We start from the raw sequence: 18716 nt of genomic DNA, 5'->3' as shown, positions 1-18716 counted from the left end.
TTTGTGTTCCCCCGCAACTGATAGGGGCATTACAACCCTTGGGGGAGGATTGTAGCTCAGTGGTAGAGTATATCTGCTTTGCACACAGAAAGTCCCAGGTTCAATCCCCAGCATCTCCAAGTGGGGCTGAGAGAGACTCCCTGCCTGAAACCTGGAGAGCCACTGCCAATCAGTGTGGACAACACTGAGTTACATGGACCAAAGGGCTGACTCTGTATAAGGCAGCTTCCTATGTTCCAGTACCAGTGGTACTATGGCTATCATTATTATCATCATCATCATCATCATTTGATTTGTATCCTGCCCTTCCTCCCAGCAGGAGCCCAGGGCAGCAAACAAAAGCACTAAAAACATTAAAACATCATAAAAACAAATTTTAAAACACATTAAAACAAAACATCTTCAAAAATGTTACTTAAAAAAAGCTTTCAAAACATCTTCTAAGACTAAAAACATTTTTAAAAAGAAGGTTTAAGAACATATTAAAAAGCAATTCCAACAGACGTCTCTACTTAAAAGGTTTGTTGAAAGAGGAAGGTCTTTAATAGGTGCTGAAAAGATAAGAGATGGCACCTGTCAAATATTTAAGGGGAGGGAATTCCACAGGCTAGGTGCCACCACACTAAAAGTCCGTTTCCTATGTTCTGCAGAACACTGATAAGATGGGATCTGATCGACTGGGTATATAAGGGGTAAGACGGTCTTTCAGGTACCCTGGTCCCAAGCTGTATAGGGCTTTGAACACCAAAACTAGAACCTTGAACTTGGCCCGGTAGTGTCATGACTAGTAACCATTCATAGCTGTACCCCTGCATCATCTATGACCCTTTGGCATGCTGGCAAGGACTGATGGGTCTTGGAGTCCAACAACATCTGGAGCATTACAGGCTCCGCATGCCTGATCTTCAGAGTAATCTGACAGAGCAGGAGGAAACCCACTCACAAAACACCAACAGCCTGAAAGCAGCCTAAGAATGACACAGAAATTAGTTTGGGTTCTGCAAGTGAAGGGCATGTTGGAGTGCTGGCTGTTCTGATGTAGCAGCAATCTCAGGCTATCTATTGGAGCGTTTAAGTGACCTGTGCTGCCACCCCCTATGCTCAACCTGTATAATTGTAAATAAGATTCAAATATTTCCAAATTCAAATATTACAGTAAGCCTCCAATGACCTTCCAAAGAGAATCAATCCTGAGTAAGCGATGTACCCCATGAACTACTCTCCACTAGGACAAGTGGGCGAGCATAACACTATGTTAAACTGAAGTGTTACGGGCTAGGAAAAAGCTTTGATGGGGAATAGAGATATCATTATATAGTTTGTATCCTACAGCTCTGAAATGATGTAGTGATTGGGATAAGAGAATTTCAGAGTCTATGCATCCACTCAAATTATTTTGGAATACCTCATTTAAAAAAAACATAAAAAACCAGCGGACAGCAAGTACCAGACTCTGCATTTCAGTGATGTGGGGGCTATAATTAGATTTCAGGGACCTAATTTGAAACTGTCCAGCCAGCCAACAAGAAGCCATCCAGCCATTCAGAATGCATCAGCTGGCTTTGAAATCTGTCCATGAAAATAATAGAATCCTGAAAATAAATCTGTAATTTTGTCTGATTTCCCCAGGATGCTTGCTAGAGACCGCGACAGAATTTATGGTACTGTGACTCATACCCATCTCCTTCAGAGATGCTTATAGGGTGCTAATATCCTAAAGCTATTTTAAAAAATGATCCAGCAGCCCTTATGCAACAAACACATAAAAAACAAAAACCCTGCCTCAAAGATCAAAGCTAACTTGTTTAAAAGAAGCCCACTAGACTTCAGTACTGGAAAGATACCTACTTATATTCTGACGTAGCATCACAGAGGTACTATCAATGGCAAAGAATAAAAAAAAGACTATGATACCACTAGTTTTGGGTGTCCAGGGGAGATCTAGGCTGAAGTTTTCACTCAACTAGAATCCCCAAAAACTGCATGGCCTGCATCTTTTGAGGAGCCCAGGGCAAGGCCAACTCTACCACTGGACTGAGTGAGGTGGACACCTCAGGCAACAAACACTGGAGATTATAAACAGCACTAATTCCACCACTATCACCACCACTCCCAGCCACGCCTCTTGAGGTGGTACTCTAATAGTGGTAATCCCATGCAGTATTCTCTACACTGACTGGCAGCAGCTCTCAAGGCTTTCAGGCAAGAGACATTCCCAGCCCTACCTGGAGATAGCAGGGAATGAACCTGGGACCTTCTGTATGCAAAGCAGATGCTCTGTCCCTGAGCTAAGGCCCTTCTCCATATTCTTGCATCATGTTGCTGGCCTAGGCTGGCTACCTCACCTAGCTGCCATCTCCCCACATCACAGACAGCACTTTTGGGAAAGGCCCCTGCAACCAAGAAGCCACTGAGAAAAGCAACCAGGCCAGGCTGCATGAGCAGTGTAGTGGCAAATTCAGAAGGGCAGGGTCTCTTCATGATAGCCACACCACACCCTCTCACAGCCACACACCCTTTCCCACAACAACTGCAAACCCCTTCTCCAAGTTACTGACCAAACTCCTTGGCACAAACCTCTCCCCTGTCCTCAACTAGGGCAAGATGGACCAGCAAATAGGGGTAGCCGCCAACCAGAATAATCAGTGGGGCTGGAACACCATCCATATGAGGAATGGCATTAGGGGGCTTTTCAGTTTAGAAAGGAAGACTGGAGGGGGGAGGGGGGTGCTGACTGAGGCTTTGTAAATATATCCATGGAGCGGAGAGGGAGATCTTTCTCCCTCTCTAGTGATAACTAAGACTTAGGGTTGCTCAATGGTAGTAGATCAGGGCAGGCAAAAGAAAGTAATTATATGTTGTGTGAAGAATGCATTAGAGAAGGGCCATAGCTCAGTGGTAAAGTGCATGCTTTGCATGCAAAAGATTCAGTCCCCAGCATCTTCAGGTAGGCCTGGAAAAGACTCTGATGTGAAACCGTGGAGAGACACTGCCAATCAGTGCAGACAATACTGGGCTAGGTGGGCCAACGGTCAGCTCATTATAAGAAGCTTCCTATGATGTCATTGATGGAATCTGCTGTCATTAGAGGTGATGACAGCCGCAGGCTGAAAAATAATTCCTCCTGCAGGCTTCCCATAATGAGCATCTGGTTGGCCACTGCAGGAACAAGATGCTGGACTAGATGGGCAAACGGTCTGATCCAGCAGGCTCTTCTTATGGGTTGTATCTAACCAACTTCTACACAGAGTAGACCTACTGAAATTAAGGACCAAAGTTGGCCATGTCCAACAATTTCAATAGGTCTACTCAGAGTAACATTGGCTACAGCCCTACGCTCTTAACATTTTGATAGCACCAGGGCGCAGATATTCTTGGACTTCAGTTCCCGTCAACCTCATCCAGCATGGCCAATGATCAGGGACGATGGGAAGTGTAGTCCAGTGATATCTTGAGGGCCAAAGGTAGAGCATGTTCAAACATTCAGAGTGCTTCACATTTATTATCTAGTTACAATTCTTAAACCAACTCAGTATTATTGTTTTCCATGTTGCAGATAGGTGGACTGAGGCTGAGGAAAAAATGGTCTGACTAAGGCCAGTCAGGGGATTCACAGAGGCCAGATTCTAACTGGGGATGCCCTGACTCAGCCACTATGTTACACCATCTTAGATGGCTTTAGTAGACGTTTGGACAAATTCATGGAGGAGTGGTCTCTCAAACACAAGTAACCATGGTAGTTAAATGGAACCTCCCTGTTCCCAAGCAATCTCCCTGCCTCTGAATACCAGCTCGTGGGAGGTATTTGGGGAAGGACCATAAACTCAGTGGTAGAGAATCTGCTTTGTATGCAGAAGGTCCCAGGCTCAGTCCCCACTGGCATCTCCATGTAGTGCCTATCTGAAATCCTAGAGAGCTGCTGCCAGTCAAAAAGTAGACAGTCCTGAGCCAGTTGGACCAATGGTCTGACCTAGTATAAGGCAGTTTCCTATATTCACTTCCGGCTATTTCTTTCAAGCCCTGTTTGTTGGCTTTCCAGAGGCAATTGATTGGCCACCGTAGGGAGCAGGATGCTGGGCTTCATGGAGTTTTGATTTCATCTTGTGGGGCTGCTCTTATATAAGCTTATTTCCTTGCCCTGCCCCAAAAATTCCCTTGCTGTACCACGGTGGCTGATATTTCAGGACAGTTCTTAAGATTCTGTGCAATCAAATCAGGCAGGGGAATAGGAGTCTCCTAACAACTCTCAGTACCCTTCACAAATTACACTTCCCAGGATTCTTTGGGAGAAGCCATGGCTGTTTAAAGTGAAATAAAGGTCTGGTGTGCATGTGGCCCCCTGATTATCCAAGCCAAATAGGTGTGAGTCTGGCTTTTAGAACACTGACACTTGGTTCATACTGAGCATGTCAGTGCTATTATAGACTTCAATGTTAATTTTCTTAAATCAATTAAAAATCAGCCATGCATTTTTTTAAACTTTTAAACTGTAGAAGATGAAGGCCAGAGTATGGAGAAAGGTCCGTAATAGGATTACAGGTGCTTTGTGAACACAGAAGATTTTCAACAAATTATGCGACCACTGACAGAAAAAAGTCCAACAGAGGTCTGGATTTTTTTTACTCATGTTTTCGGACTTTGAACTCTGGATTCTCTCTCTGTTTTGTGTATCACCATGAAAACATAGAGGGTTATTAAGCAAGCATTTGTAAGTTCAGGACTACATGTTTTATAAAATTTTGTTTTGAAATGAACTTGTGGGCAGCAGCAGAATGGCATGGGGGTATTTTTAATTTAACATGGCAGAATGTGAAAAATCCATGCTGGCTATAATATACAGCCATCACCATGCAAAAGCTGCAGAGCCACAAGTGAAGAGCGGCACAATATTCAAACCGTTCTCAAGGCTTGTTTGCTTTTAACTATTCTGTGACATAATAAATCAAAATTTAAGTGACCATCTGCTGGACGCCTTAGCTTTAACTATGGTTTATTAACTATCATAATATGTTTAGTGTGATGTGCAAACCAGGGCAAAGAGATTTCTTGTCATCATCTAATCACTGTGGGATATCAACCTGAAACAAAAATGAGGGGTCAGCCAGTAACACAATATTTACTTCTACAGTCTTAGACACTTTTTGGTGTTCTACCTTTTTGCATCAGGGCATCTGATTGGCCACTGTGAGAACAGGATGCTGGACTAGATGGGCCTTGGTCTGATCCAACAGGGCTCTCCATATGTGCTTGTGTGTCTTATCTGAAGAGGGACTAAGTGGCTCCCCATGGGCCCCATCCCAGAGAGGAAATGTAAACTCTCAGACTGGGCCTACCTGCCCATGTAGATATGCCCTTGCTAGTCATCTGTAGCACACTGAGAGGCTGCAAGCTAGAGAGGAAACATGCCTATTTCCCACTTACATAACCTTCAATGCCTGTGAACACCAGTTGCTGGGAACTGCAAGTGTGGAGATGGCCATCGCACTGATGTCTTGCTTGTTGGCTTCCCATAGGCATGTGGTTGGACACTGTGAGAACATGATGCCAGACTAGCTAGCCCTTTCGCCTGATCCAGCAGCCAGGTTCTTCTTACATTATTTCATGACCATTGGGTGACAGCTATGCATTATGAATTCATTTCGTGTACGCAAAAGCAATCTCATAGGCAGCATAGGATCCCTTGTGCACTGGTAGGCAGCAGCACGGAACACACAATGCACAACACATGCCTACACCCTCTTGGCAAAGGGTGTATTGCACCTTCTCCTGGACCTCTAGAAGCCCAATACAATTTCCAGTAAGACTTTGCAAGCGGCACAGGAAGCAAAGAAGAGGAGTCCAGCGCGCTGCCAGTATTTCAAAAAGGCCAAAGCATTTAGACACAGGTAATTATAGGCTTCTTAGCCAGTCATCGATCCCAGACTGCACTGACTGAGTGGCCGATAAGGGGTGATAAAGAAGGAGCACAGCATAATTGATGTGGTCAACAGCTCACATATCTCCATAAAGGAAGGGAGAGTGATTCTTACGCCAAGGCTTCACTTCTATTGAACATCAATTGCAATCAAGCACCCACCCACCTGGGATTTGCTCCAAAGTAAATGGGCCTAGAATCATGCTGCAAGTTCCAGACTCATCCTAGAAAAGGCAAGGCCCATCGAGTGTAGCCACTGATTGTGTTTCCTTGTATGGAAAGGTGATCTCATCTTGAATTCCAGGAAGGACTAGGAATGTCCCCCGCGTGAAACCCTGGAAAGCCACTTCCAGTCAATGGAGCCAATACTAAGCACTGGGGGCTGGGGGCCCCATATCAATGGGGAAGTGGAATTCACGCCGGGCTTTCGTCCAAACTTTCGAGGATCTGCAGCACCTTGGACAGCTCCTTGAAATTTCAGACTAAATCCGGAGCAGATTCCACTGACCCACTGAAGCCACCAGCCCCCACTAATACCAAGCTGGGCAGGCAAATTGAAGACAATTTCCCCTGTTCACACCTGCACACTCAGCATTCTCCCCCTCCAGTTCATTGGCTGTCATGTAAAGGGAGCAGGGAAATGTCAAGCATGCTGACATTTAAATATGCCATGTATATCTTCTCCTGGATGTTACTGGGAAGATGCTATAGGTCCCCTGTAACATCTAGTTAGGTCCTTGGAGGCCAGACCAAAAAAGTGAAGAGCAGAACACACTCAAAGAGAAATGGGTGTACAAAATCCATTGCATGTCTCCATTCATCCACTCGCTGTGGCAGGACAGCCAAGACTCACAATAGACCTTTCTCTGTAGAACAGGGAAGAGCAGACGTTCAGGCTTCTGGGATCTCCTCTGAGTTCTTCTAAAACCCCGAAGTCCACCTTGAGGCAGTAGCAGGCAGCAGGGTGGCAGCGCTCACCTGGCCTCCCAGCACTGGTGTCACTGCAGCTTCTGGGGGGAGGGGGGAGGTGACCGTGGTAGAAAAACACTGGCAGAGCCAACTGCTCCAGCTGGTGCATTTGCAGCATGAACATCTCACCAGCACCTCACTCCTTCTTCTCTCCCTCCTGGTAAGCAACAGTAATGCCAGTGACAGAAGGTTTAGCAAACCCCACCAGCCACTGTTGCCTTGAAGTTCACTAGGTGGAGCCAGGTGCAAAAAGGCATGCAGAGAACTAAAGAACATGATGCTGCTGCGCCCAAGAGTTCCAGAGCTGCACTGAGCTCAGAGTCCTTCCATGCCCAAAGCTATTCCTGGTTACCTGATGCTTTCTGTGTTTCAGCCGTTTAATTAATTAAGGATGCAGGTGGAGGGAGTCGTTTTATTATTGTGATTATTAAAATGAAAGGGAGCCAGAAATCCATGTCAATCCAGGAACATAGAAAGGTGGCTTATACTGAGTCAGACCATCAGTCCATCTAGCTCAGTATTGTCTACACTGACTGGAAGTGGCTCTCCCAGATTTCAGGCAAGAGTCTCTCCCATATCCCCCAGAGAACAACCAGTAGAACCAAACTACCTGCTGCCCAGCCCTACTGTAGAACAATATGCTAATAGGCCCATGAAGCAACCTGACACCAAGTCATCAGATCATGTAGTCTGTGCCATCTACTCTTACTGGCAAAAGCTTTCTAGGGCAAAGAAGGGCCTCTCCAAATATCCTTCTTGATGCCATGGCCTGAAACTGGGACCTTCTGCATGCAAAACAACATCGCAAAGCTACGGCTCTTCACTACGAATGAGCGAATCTGTCCGGCTTCTCATTTCTGCAGTCTTAAAACTCATTTCTCCACATTTCCACATCAGTTTCGATTTCTTTCTTTAAAAAGACGTTCTCATGAAAATTCACCATTTCATTGCAAATTTCTCATAAAACATACATCTCTGTATGCAATTTTGCCTAACACACATTTTTGCAAAAGCAGTTTCACCTGATATAATGCATTTTTATGTTATTTTCAGTAATATATGCATATTTATGCACACTAGTATGCACATTTTTGTATTCATTCCTTGGCTAGAGAACTGCATTGCAAAATTCAGACAAGTGCTTATTTGGAAGGATGGCTGAGTTTTGGTTCTCACCGTGTTTCAGAAAGTGCGGATTAGGCAGGTTCTCTTTTAAATGCAAACTGAATCCATTTCTCCCCTCATCTCTACTCTATCATCACTCATGTATATACCGAAAGAATTCTTCAGCCTTGTGTCAAGAGGAGCAAGCAAGCACTGGTCAAAGGCTCCCAAGGTGAATCCAATTTGGAGAGGGAACAGATGGGATACACCTTTCTGCTTTGTGCTGCATTAGGCTAAAGCAACTCTGGGTGTAGCTTGTGGCATCAGAGCCACGAAAGGCAGCATTAGACACTTTGGGGTAAGTTGCAGCAAAACTTCACAGTCTGCAAGGCACAGCCTTCAAGACACATGCAACAGGGTGTCAACAAAGGCCCAGGGCCAAAATGCAGGGACTGGAATCTTTTACGTTTATTTTCTTTAACAGTGGAAAAAACCAGTGGCCTTCTTAGAAAAGAAACCATGTGCTGCCTTCAAGTCGATCCCGACTTATGGCGACCCTATGACTAGGGTTTTCATGGTAAGTGGTATTCAGAGGGGGTTTACCATTGCCTCCCTCTGAGGCTGAGAGGCAGTGACTGGCCCAAGGTCACCCAGTGAGCTTCATGGCTGTGTGGGGATTTGAACCACTGCCATTGTATCAGGAAGGTTAAACGAACACCTTACACTAAAATTTCTCCCATTCACTGCAGCAGTTCACAAGCACCCTGCTCCAAACAGGCTTTTCTCTATATATTTTTTCCAGCTGATTAAATCTTGGCCTCTCCATTTTGACTCCAATTGCCTTAATGATGAATCATTATCAGGCTCTGGGCCTGCTGGAAAGCAATCTCAAGACTGCTTGATTCCCATTTGCAGCTACATATGTTTAGAAGGCACTGCCCTTTAAATTCACCTTTCAAGTCAGACTCTATTCTTGTGAGTAACGAGGAAACCTTCCCTCGATCATCTTCCACTGGTAGCAAAGCGAGAAAAGGACTTCTGCTCTGGTATAAACAAGACATAATTATCTGGAAAGGATCCTGCTGTTGTCACCTGCACTGGGCATGTATTTTTAATTTATTCAGTTATTTAACAACCTGTGAAAAGCCCAACATCTTCCAGCTGCCACTTGTCACCACCAACATAGGCACACTTCCCAAAATGTGACCACATGCTCTGGATTTGTGAGAAGCATTTCACTCCCTTGCAATACTTGCCTCACCACCACCACCACCCCAAACAGAGCCACATGCAAAATTCCACTAGAGATAACTGGTGAGCAATTTCATTTCCAGTCTTGTGTGCACATGCTCTGGTGGACAAATGCAAGCAAACTCCAATTTCTCACAAGTATGGTCTTTATAAAAAAAAAATGTGTTGTTTTTTTTAAAAAGTTATCAACAAAAAAGATATCTCTGTAAAATCTTTTATCTGTTGCAGATCATGTGTGAGACATTCAGCAGGAGAATTTGATATTCCAAGCACAAATCTTCCACTGAACATGCTGACAATGACGTGGCCACTTTTATTCCCCAAATGACGGGGCTGCGTGAGGATTACAGGGCCCCTCTGTTGACAGATCTTTGCCTCTCTCACCTGCCAGGCTTTGATTGCTGCCTATATTCACCCAAAGACACACCCTTCCCATCACTAGAGCAAAGCCATGTGGATGGAAGACTAAGGCCCCCATTTGCACTATGCGTATAGAGCAGTATCATATCACTTTCAACTAGGCTTGCCAGGTTCATGGCCTGAGACTGATCCTGTATCTTTAGGAAAAGAGAAAGTCAGCCAAGTGTTCTTGCAACACTATAATGAGAAAAACCACAAGGTGGAATTCTCCCTTTTCCCTGCACAACTTTCAAAGATACAGAAGACCTCTTGGTTGCCAGCAGGGCTGTGGAGTTGGTATGCCAAACCTTCAACTCCAACTCTGACTCCTCTATTTTTCTACTATCCGACTCTGACTCCAACTCCAACTCCACCCAAAATTGCTTCCAACTCCACAGCCCTGGAAAGGGCTGTAAATGTCTTTTTTAAATTGGAAGCTCTCATAGGAGCATTTTTATCGCTGCCTGGATATGCGCTGATCTTGGCATCACAGCATTTGTCTTCATCTGGGTCCTGTGTCATACACTGACACACAAAATGTTTTCCATCTTGAGTTATGGTGAAATGCTCAACTACAGCTGACTTCATGGGAAGCTTCTTTGACATTTTGAATTTATATTTTAAAAAAATTGTCAATCAAAATGTATTTTGAAGCCGGAGTCAGTACGTTTCTACCAACACCGACTCCGACTCCACCCAAAATTGCTTCCGACTCCGATTCCATGACTCCGACTCCACAGCCCTGGTTGCCAGGCCCAGCCTCCAAGAGCTCTTCTGTATCTTTAAAAGTTGTGCAGGGGGAAGGGAGAATTCCACCTTGTGGTTTTTCAAGTGTTGCAAGAACACCTGCACTTGGCTGACTTTCTCTTTTCCTAAAGATACAGGATCAGTCTCAGACCCTGTACCTGGCAACCCTAAATACAACCCAATGTTTCTAAATACACACCGTTTCATTTCTACAATATATTCTTGAATATGTTCAAGAGCAGTCCTTTGAACCTTGGTCCATCCCATAATATTTCCCTGTTTACCCCCTTTATGGTGCCTCTTCTCAATATCTTACCAAGAGGTGGGCCAAATGCATCCTTCTCTGTGAATACAATTAAGGGGCCTTTTTGTAGGCCAAAGGCCTTGGCTCAGTGGTAGAACATCTACTTTGCAGACAGAAGGTCCCAGGTTCAGTCCCCACTGGCATCTCCAAGTAGGCCTGGGTAGTGCTCTGCCTCAAATCCTGGAAAGTCACTGCCAGTTAGTGTAGACAGTACTGGGCTAGATGGACCAATGGTCTGACTCAGGGCACTTCTAGACTGTCACTATCTGAGGGTAAGATTCAGTCACATACCAGCAGATTCAAGTTGCACAATGATTAGGTGGTCTTGTGAAACAAATCCACTTCCCCCAAAAGACTGGACTTTTTGCTGTAAGGAAAGTGATGGGGAAAAGCACCAGAAAGTGTGGGATACACTTTCTTGGACACAATGTCATCTAACCTCCCCATAAATAAATCAGAACAAATGCTCATTAAATAGCCAATGTTGTCTAATCTCCCTGCAAACAAACCAGGATGAATGCTCAATAAGTAGGTAGTCTGACAGTGGCATTCCAAGATAGTTTGCTAGGATCTCTCCCAGATAACCAGCTTTGTTCCTGAGTGATGAGAAACTGTAACCTTGGGCTGCAAACACACATTTAAAGCGCCCCCCCAAATCCTGGGAACTGTAGATTGCCCCTCACAGAGCTACACTTCCAAGCATCCTTAACAAACTATAGTTGGGGAGTTGCTTTAAATATATGGTATGTATACAGCCTTGGATTCTGCAGCCACACATGTGTATACTCACACCCTTTACCCATAATTGCACATTTTATTCCTGTAGCAATTGCAGCATCAGCTTGTCAACTGCTGCCTGTCTGGTATACCCTCCCACCCACCCACCCAGTTTCAGTACAATTTAAGCCCACTTGTTTATTCCACCCCTCAACATATGCACTTCACTGAAAACAATCCTGCAGCTGGCCCTTGTCCCTTGCAGAGAGAGAGAGAGAGAGAGAGGCGCATGAAGGATGGTAAATTAGAACACGGGCTTTCCACTTCTGTCTGGCAGAGAGTGGGAAGACCAGTTACACTGAAATTGACTTTAGAGAGCATTGTGGCATCCCTCCGGCAGTTGCAAGAACTCCTGCCTGCCTGGTGATTCGGCAATAACCAGTGGAGCCCAGTGGCCCCACTGTCAATGGGGCAGTGAATCCTCTCCAGGTTTCAATCTGAACTTTCAAGAAGCTATCCACGGTGCTGAGCTGAACTTTATGCTTTCAGCACCTTGGACAGGTCCTTGACCATTCAGATGAAAACCCAGAGATGATTCACTGCCCCACTGACAGCAGGGCCAGCAGAATCTAATGTTCAGCCTGCTGAGAGAGGGGAAAAACACCAGCCACAGAGAGACAGGGTGGTCCCTTCCAGTGCCTGCCGCAAGTGTGCAAGCAGGCCAGTGGACTCATCGGTTTGCGCAGTCCTACCCCAATGACAGCTCTGCCCAATTAAAGAGAATCACTCGTTTGCATCGCTTAGTAACTGGGATCAGCGCACGGTCAATGTTCTAGAGGAAAAGCAGAGAAGATGCTGTTCTGTGGTCCCCTCCTGCTGCTCTTGTAGCATTTTACACAGCCCTGCGAGTCAACCAGAGGAGAACAACTAGTCCTAGTGTTTGTCTAGCCTCTCTTAATGTTCCCCACTTGGTGCCAAACTGTACAGCCCTCTCTGTTAGGTCCTCGGCTAGCACTTCCCAAGAACCACCAGGAATGCTGTTTTCCTCCAAAGCTGCATGGCTGGGCAGAGTTTGCCCCTGGGAAGGTTTTCTTCTTCCAAGGTGGTCTTTTCAGGCAGTCTGAAGGTGCTCACCAGGGCTCTGCTCCTGAGAGATGGCCTCCTTCCTTCCCTGCTCTCGTCTCCCCCATCCCAACCCCCCAAAAGCCTTTTCTCTTGGGAGCACCTTTCTTGTGCTTGGGACAGGACAGTGGCAGCTGGTGCCTGTTGGGGCTGGTGGGACGGGAGGCAGGGAGCCCAACAGTAGAGGGAGCCACAGCCAACTCTCTCTAGTTTTGTTCCCATCTTCCTCCTCCCTGCTGAGTCCTACAAGGGCAACACTGAGATGAAGGAGGCAGAAGCTGGTGGGCAATGCTAACCCCTGGGCTGGTTGCAAGTAAGAAGGCAGGCAGGCGGGGGCTGGCTGAGAGCAGACCAAAGTGGGTGGGGCACTGCCCCCTTCACCCTAAAGGACCAGCCTCCACTGGAATAGAGATGGGAAGAGGTTGTCGCTCAGGAGTAGAGCACCTTCTTGGCATGCAGATGGCTCCCAGTCCAGCCCCCGCTAGCCTTGCCTCTGCGAGGATCTCAGGCAGCTGCCTAAGACCTGGCCCAGCAGCTGCCTGTCAGAGACAGTCCTGGGCTCACTCCATAAAGCAGCTTCATCTGTGCATCCAGCTGGGACCACCTGGACCATGGGAGCCTTCTCAAGCTTTGCAAGAGCAAGTGGATCCTCTTGCACTATCTCTCTCACATCCAGGGGTATAGTCGTACAAGGTCTTGGGTTTTGTGTGTCTTAGACCCTTTACTTTTTTGGCAGCAGTGTCCCTATGTCTCCAGCATCCTATGAGCCAATCAGCATGAAAGGGGAACATGTTAGCCACTGAGAAGAGTAATCCAACATGCTTCCTTGTCCTTTCCCACTGCTTGGAGTCAATCAGAGTGAAAGGAGGTGAGCCAGCCATTGAGAAGACTCTTTTCAGTAGCTAACCCTCTCCCCTTTCATGCCGATTGGCTCCTAGGGATGTACATTGTTTTGGGAGAAGGCATTAACAAGGATGTCATTCTCAACCCAGCAGCAAAAGAGGGAAAAGGAGGAGGGTGTGTGGCTGTGGCTATTATGAAGGGACCCTGCACTTCTGAACTTGCCACCACGTTACTGCTCACATCATCACCACAGGCGAAGGGCCATCTCTCTCTCTCTCTCTCTCTCTCTCTCTCTCTCTCTCTCTCTCTGCAAACGTCACTCAAGGCTGGCACAGTTATAGGGTTGCTGTCGGGTGTATTTTTCTGTTTTACTGCTTCCTCCTTAACAATATTGGATTCACTGTTATTGCACTCAAGGCTCCTGCGTAGGCCACTTCGGGGGTCAAAAAGGTGTTTTTAAAAAAACACCTTAAATAAAGAGTGGCTTTGGTAGTACCCAAGGCCTGCAGTGCTGAAGACTCGCCTGTTCCCCTGAACGCAGGCACATCACCAATCCTCAGGCACACACTCACATTTGCTGCTGAAAGACATAGCCTGAGCGTTGAAAAAGTTGAAAGTGTGCACAAACCACGCAGAGAGAGATGCCACCTCAGCCAGCCGGCCAAGACAGCAGTCTCTCCTGAAAACCCGGCCGCAAGGTTTTCCAGGCAGGCAGGCGGCAAACTCCTGCGCCCACCGCCCCCCAAAACACCATCCTTCCTACGATGCAGAATTCAGGAGAAACCAAAATATTTTCCCAGCGCCCTCTTTTAAGGGGGGGCACGAACGCCAGGGAAATCTACCCAATGCCATTGGAGGGGAGGGATAGGAAGAGTTACTCTCCGGAAGCCACCTAGAGGGGGCCCGGAGCGGCCAAAGTCGCTCTTGGGCTGCGATAAGGACCAGGAGCTTGGCTTCCTTTGGCTACCAGCGACAAGGGCAGAGGAGCCACAGGTTTGCGGAGCCAGCTGGTGCACAATGCTGCTGCGTAAGCCCCCATTTTACGGGTCTGGTGGAGGTGGTCTCCTCCTGGTGGATCGCGCCCGCAGCCGGCGATACGCTTCAAGGAATCGCTGGCGCCGCGCTGAACGCAGGCGTGCAGCCTGATTCCCCCCCCCCAACACTACACTCCGAAAGGGACGTGCCGTCGGCGGTATCCCATCGACAGCCCCCAAAGGAAGGTTGCTGTCCGGCAGCATGCAGACACGCACGCATGCACGCACTTGTATAGGGGGAAGAAGACAGGTGGGATGCCTACCTCTGAGCGATGCCCCCCGCCCCAGAGGCACTGGGGCACAACTTCACTCTAAAAGGCAAGGGGGGCCCGTCGCTCCTTCAGCTGACAAACACACAACAGCACATTAACCCGACCTGGTTCGCAGCGCGATCCTACGCAGGTGTTTGCTCCGGCGTCCCATCGGCTCCAGCACAGGGATCGCAGCCTTTTCGGCCACGGCAAACCCCGCGCCCGCTCACTGGAAAGGAAAGTCCCATTCAGTTCGAAGGGGCCTGCGCCCAAGTAAAGCGCGCACAGGATCGTGGCCAAAAAAAAGCTCTTCGCCGCGCGCCTTTCCCCCTCCAAAAAGGGTATCGATGTGCGCGCGCACAAGTTGAGCTGTCCCGGGGGCGATTTGGCGGCCCCCAAACCCCTCCGATATATAAATAAATCAGAGTCCGTGTGAGGGGGAAGCCGATGGAAGGCTCTACAGCAGCAGGTAGAGTCGGGCGAGCAGCCTGCGCCTTTCCGACTCGGCTCCGGACTCGGAGACGACCCTTAGGAGCACAGGAGACTATCCGCTGAGCGTGCGCCGCCGCGGCGCGCTTCGCCCTAACACCCTACCTGGCAGGTGGGGTGTCCGGCCGCGGGCGAGCGGACGACGCGGCGCCGGGAGCTCCTCCTCCTCTTCGCCCTGCTCGTCTTCGCGGGGGGCTCCGGGCCATGGCTGCGCGCCTCTGGGACTCAACCCGCCAGCCTCCCTTCCTCCGGGGGACGTTAGAGACCCCGCGGGCGCGCGCTCAGCTCTGGCGGCGTCGAGGGCGCATCCGCAGCGGGGACACCTCCAGAGGCGCGGCTCGGATGGGCGACGGCGGCAGGAGGAGCGCCTCCGCCGGCTGCTGCAAGGCGAGACTGTCGGTCAAGACTGCTGTTGCGCTCCGGCGCTGCTTCCCAAGAGGGGAAGCCGCCGGAGGAGCTCCAGCCGCGCCGCCACCCGCCGGCACCGCCTCCCGTCCGCCATCCTCTTGCTGTGCTGCCGCTGCCGCCTCTCCTCCCCACTAAACGGCTCCGACGCCGTCGCACGCCTGTGTGGCTGACCGGGAGGGGGCTGCTTGACCGGGAGAGGGGAGAGAAAAGAAGCGAAGGCCCGGACGACTTTGCCGCCACTGCTGCTGCTGCTGCTGCTCTTAAAGGCGCCTCGACCACACGAAGGCCGCCTCTCTCCAAAAACAGCAGGGAAACGGAATCTGGGGTCCCAAGAGGGCCCTCCTCAATGATTGCAGCCCCTTTGCCCCTCCTATAAAGGCGAAGTTGCATGTCCCCCGCCCCATCGCTGAAAAAAAGGGCTCCACTTGTTGGTTTGCAGGCGGTCCCGCAGCCCCGTCTCCTAAGAATGCGTCTGCCTTCCGCAAGTACGGTTGCCAACTGACCAGAAAACACCCCTCCCTGGTGTGCCTTTAAGAGCAGGTGGAGCGGAGGAGGTTGGCGGCGGAAGCTTTGTGCGCCGGGGCGGAAGCTTTGTGCGCCGGGGTGCAAGCCTTCGCTTAAAGGCCCAGCTGCAGAACTCTCTTTTCAACCTGGCAGCCTCGTGGGCAAGAGAAGACAATTTTCTCCCTTCCGAGTGGCCCTTTTCATCCAATAAGCACTTTTCCGGGTTGGCCACCAGGAGGTGCAGCTTCCCCAAGGCTGCACCAGTGGCAGTCCTGCCTGTCAGGCACTGGTTAAAACCACAGACTCTGTACAAGCCCAGCTATTGGGAGTCACATAGGAAGCGGCCTTCTGCCTTTCTGTCAGACGGTTGGCCTATCGAACTCAGTGTGGCCTACACTGACTGGAAGTGGTTCTCTAGGGTTTCAGGCAGGGAGTCTTTCCCAGAGTTGACCCAGATGCTCAGCCACTGAGCTGTGGCCAACACAGGCAAACAACTGGGCATGCTCAGAGGAACTGGGGGCCCTGCCTGTCTGTGGCCCCTGTGCTTTTACCAGCTCCCTGGTCCAGTGGCCAGCATTCACAAGCAGTAGTGCAGAGGCAAATTCAGAAGTGCAGGGTCCACGATAGCCACAGCCACACCCCCTTCTCCCCCTCCTTTTTTTGCTGCTGGGTTGAGAGAATTAGATCCCTTGTTAATCCCTTCTCCCACAACCCTAGGAGCCAATAAGTGTGAAAGGGGAAGAGCATTTGCTACTGAGAAGAGTCTTCTCAGTGGCTGACTCACCTTCTTTTCCTCTGATTGGCTCCAATTGGCAAAAAAGGGCAAGCAAGCATGTTAGAAGACTCTTCTCAGTGGCTAGCACGCTCCCCTTTCATGCTGATTAGATCATCAGATGCTGGAGACATAGGGACCCTGCTGGAACCCTGCTCCCCCAAAAGTAAGGGGACTAAGACCCCCTGAGACCCTGGACCACTACACCCCTCTCCACAAGTGGGAAGAGGGCAGTTGCCCTCATGCCCCGCCTGTGGGCTTCTCCTCGGGGCATCTGGTTTGCCACTGTGAGAACAGGACACTTGACTAGATGGACCACCTTTGGCCTCATCCAACAGCCAGGCTCTGTTCTTAAATTGTTAGGAATGGGCCTCACTCTCCACAGCTCCTTAGCTTGTGCCAGACCCCCTTTCTGATCAGGGTCTTCCTTTCCTGCTGCAGCCTCTGTAACCACTTCTGCTCCAGTCTCATGTTTATTATAATTTCCTGACACTTGATTAAATTATTTAAGGACTGTAATAACTTAATAAGTTTATTGGTGAATAATTTACAGTTGGGAAGAGCTTGTGTGCAGCCTTCATGGTATAATAAATCTTCTCTGTCTTTCTTGTGAAAAGCTGAGCCTTCCTGGAAGTCTGCTATTTGGCTGTCTTTCTCTGTTAAGCAGATTGCTGGTTCACAGTACAGGAAAGCTGGCTGATGTTTTACACAATGAGGCCCAATGCTATGGTCAGGGATAGCCAATATGATGCCCCCAGATGTTGTTAGGCAACATCTCCTATCAGCCCCAGCCAGGATGGCCAATGGTCCAATAGTATCTGGAAAGCAACATCAGGAGGAAAGCCTCATATTTATTTAGTTAGTTAGTTAGTTGCGTTTCTAAACCGCCCTATAGCTAACAGCTCCCAGGGCGGTGTACAACATGATAAAACCACAATATTTAAAATACAGCAAGTGTGTATTGCGCAAACAATATAAAACATTATATAAACAAAGTAAAAGAAAACTAGAAATAAAATAAGTAAGATTAAAAGCATAAAATACATTAAAATGCCTGGGTGAAGAGGTGGGTTTTTACCTGGCGCCGGAAAGATGACAGGGAAGGCGCCAGGCTTATCTCATCTGGGAAGGCATTCCATAATTCGGGGGCCACCACCGAAAAGGCCCTAGATCTTGTTACTGTTCTCCGGGCCTCTGTATGGGTTGGGACCCGGAGAAGGGCCTTAGACATCGAGCGGAGTGAACGGGTAGGAACATAGCGGGAGAGGCGTTCCATCAGATATTGCGGTCCAGTGCCATTAAGGGCTTTATAGGTAAGGACCAACACTTTGAATCTGGCCCGGAAACATATTGGAAGCCAGTGCAGTTGGGCCAGAATAGGTGTTATGTGGTCGAATTTCTTCGTCCCAGTAAGAACTCTGGCCACAGCATTCTGCACTAGCTGAAGTTTCCGAATCATTTTCAAAGGTAACCCTATGTAGAGAGAATTACAGTAATCCAATCTAGAGGTTACCAGAGCATGAATAACTGAGGCCTACTTTGGCTCACAATTTGTTTGGCTCACAACTAGTGGTACACGCCCTGGTCACCTCTCGTTTGGACTACTGTAATGCGCTCTACATGGGGATAACCTTGAAAACTGTCCGGAAATTACAACTGATACAAAATGCGGCGGCTCGACTACTTACGAATAGTCGCCGCCGAGATCACATCACACCAGTGTTGTTCGACCTACACTGGCTACCAGTTGTTTTCCGAGCCCAATTCAAGGTGTTGGTATTGACCTTTAAATCCCTACACGGTTCCGGCCCAGTTTATCTCACGGAGCGCCTTCAACGCCACCAATTATGCCGCCCGACAAGATCGGCCACACAGGGCCTTCTCTCAA

The 18716-nt window shown here is 48.6% G+C and overlaps 1 protein-coding gene across 3 annotated transcripts in view; it reads right to left on the bottom strand.

Moving 5' to 3' along the window:
- Nucleotides 1-15703, bottom strand: part of HTR2C (5-hydroxytryptamine receptor 2C) — a 235556-nt gene extending 219853 nt beyond the window's left edge. For all 3 annotated transcript variants that reach the window (XM_061598372.1, XM_061598377.1, XM_061598378.1), the window contains exon 1: nucleotides 14781-15703. The gene's annotated coding sequence lies outside the window, so the exon portion shown is untranslated. The remainder of the gene's footprint in view (nucleotides 1-14780) is intronic.
- Between the last annotated feature and the right edge of the window lie 3013 nt (nucleotides 15704-18716).

Source organism: Rhineura floridana, chromosome 16, assembly GCF_030035675.1.
Source record: "Rhineura floridana isolate rRhiFlo1 chromosome 16, rRhiFlo1.hap2, whole genome shotgun sequence".
NCBI lineage: Eukaryota > Metazoa > Chordata > Lepidosauria > Squamata > Rhineuridae > Rhineura > Rhineura floridana.
The sequence above is the reverse complement of the archived record's forward strand: the minus strand, read 5'-3'. Positions and strand labels throughout refer to the sequence as shown.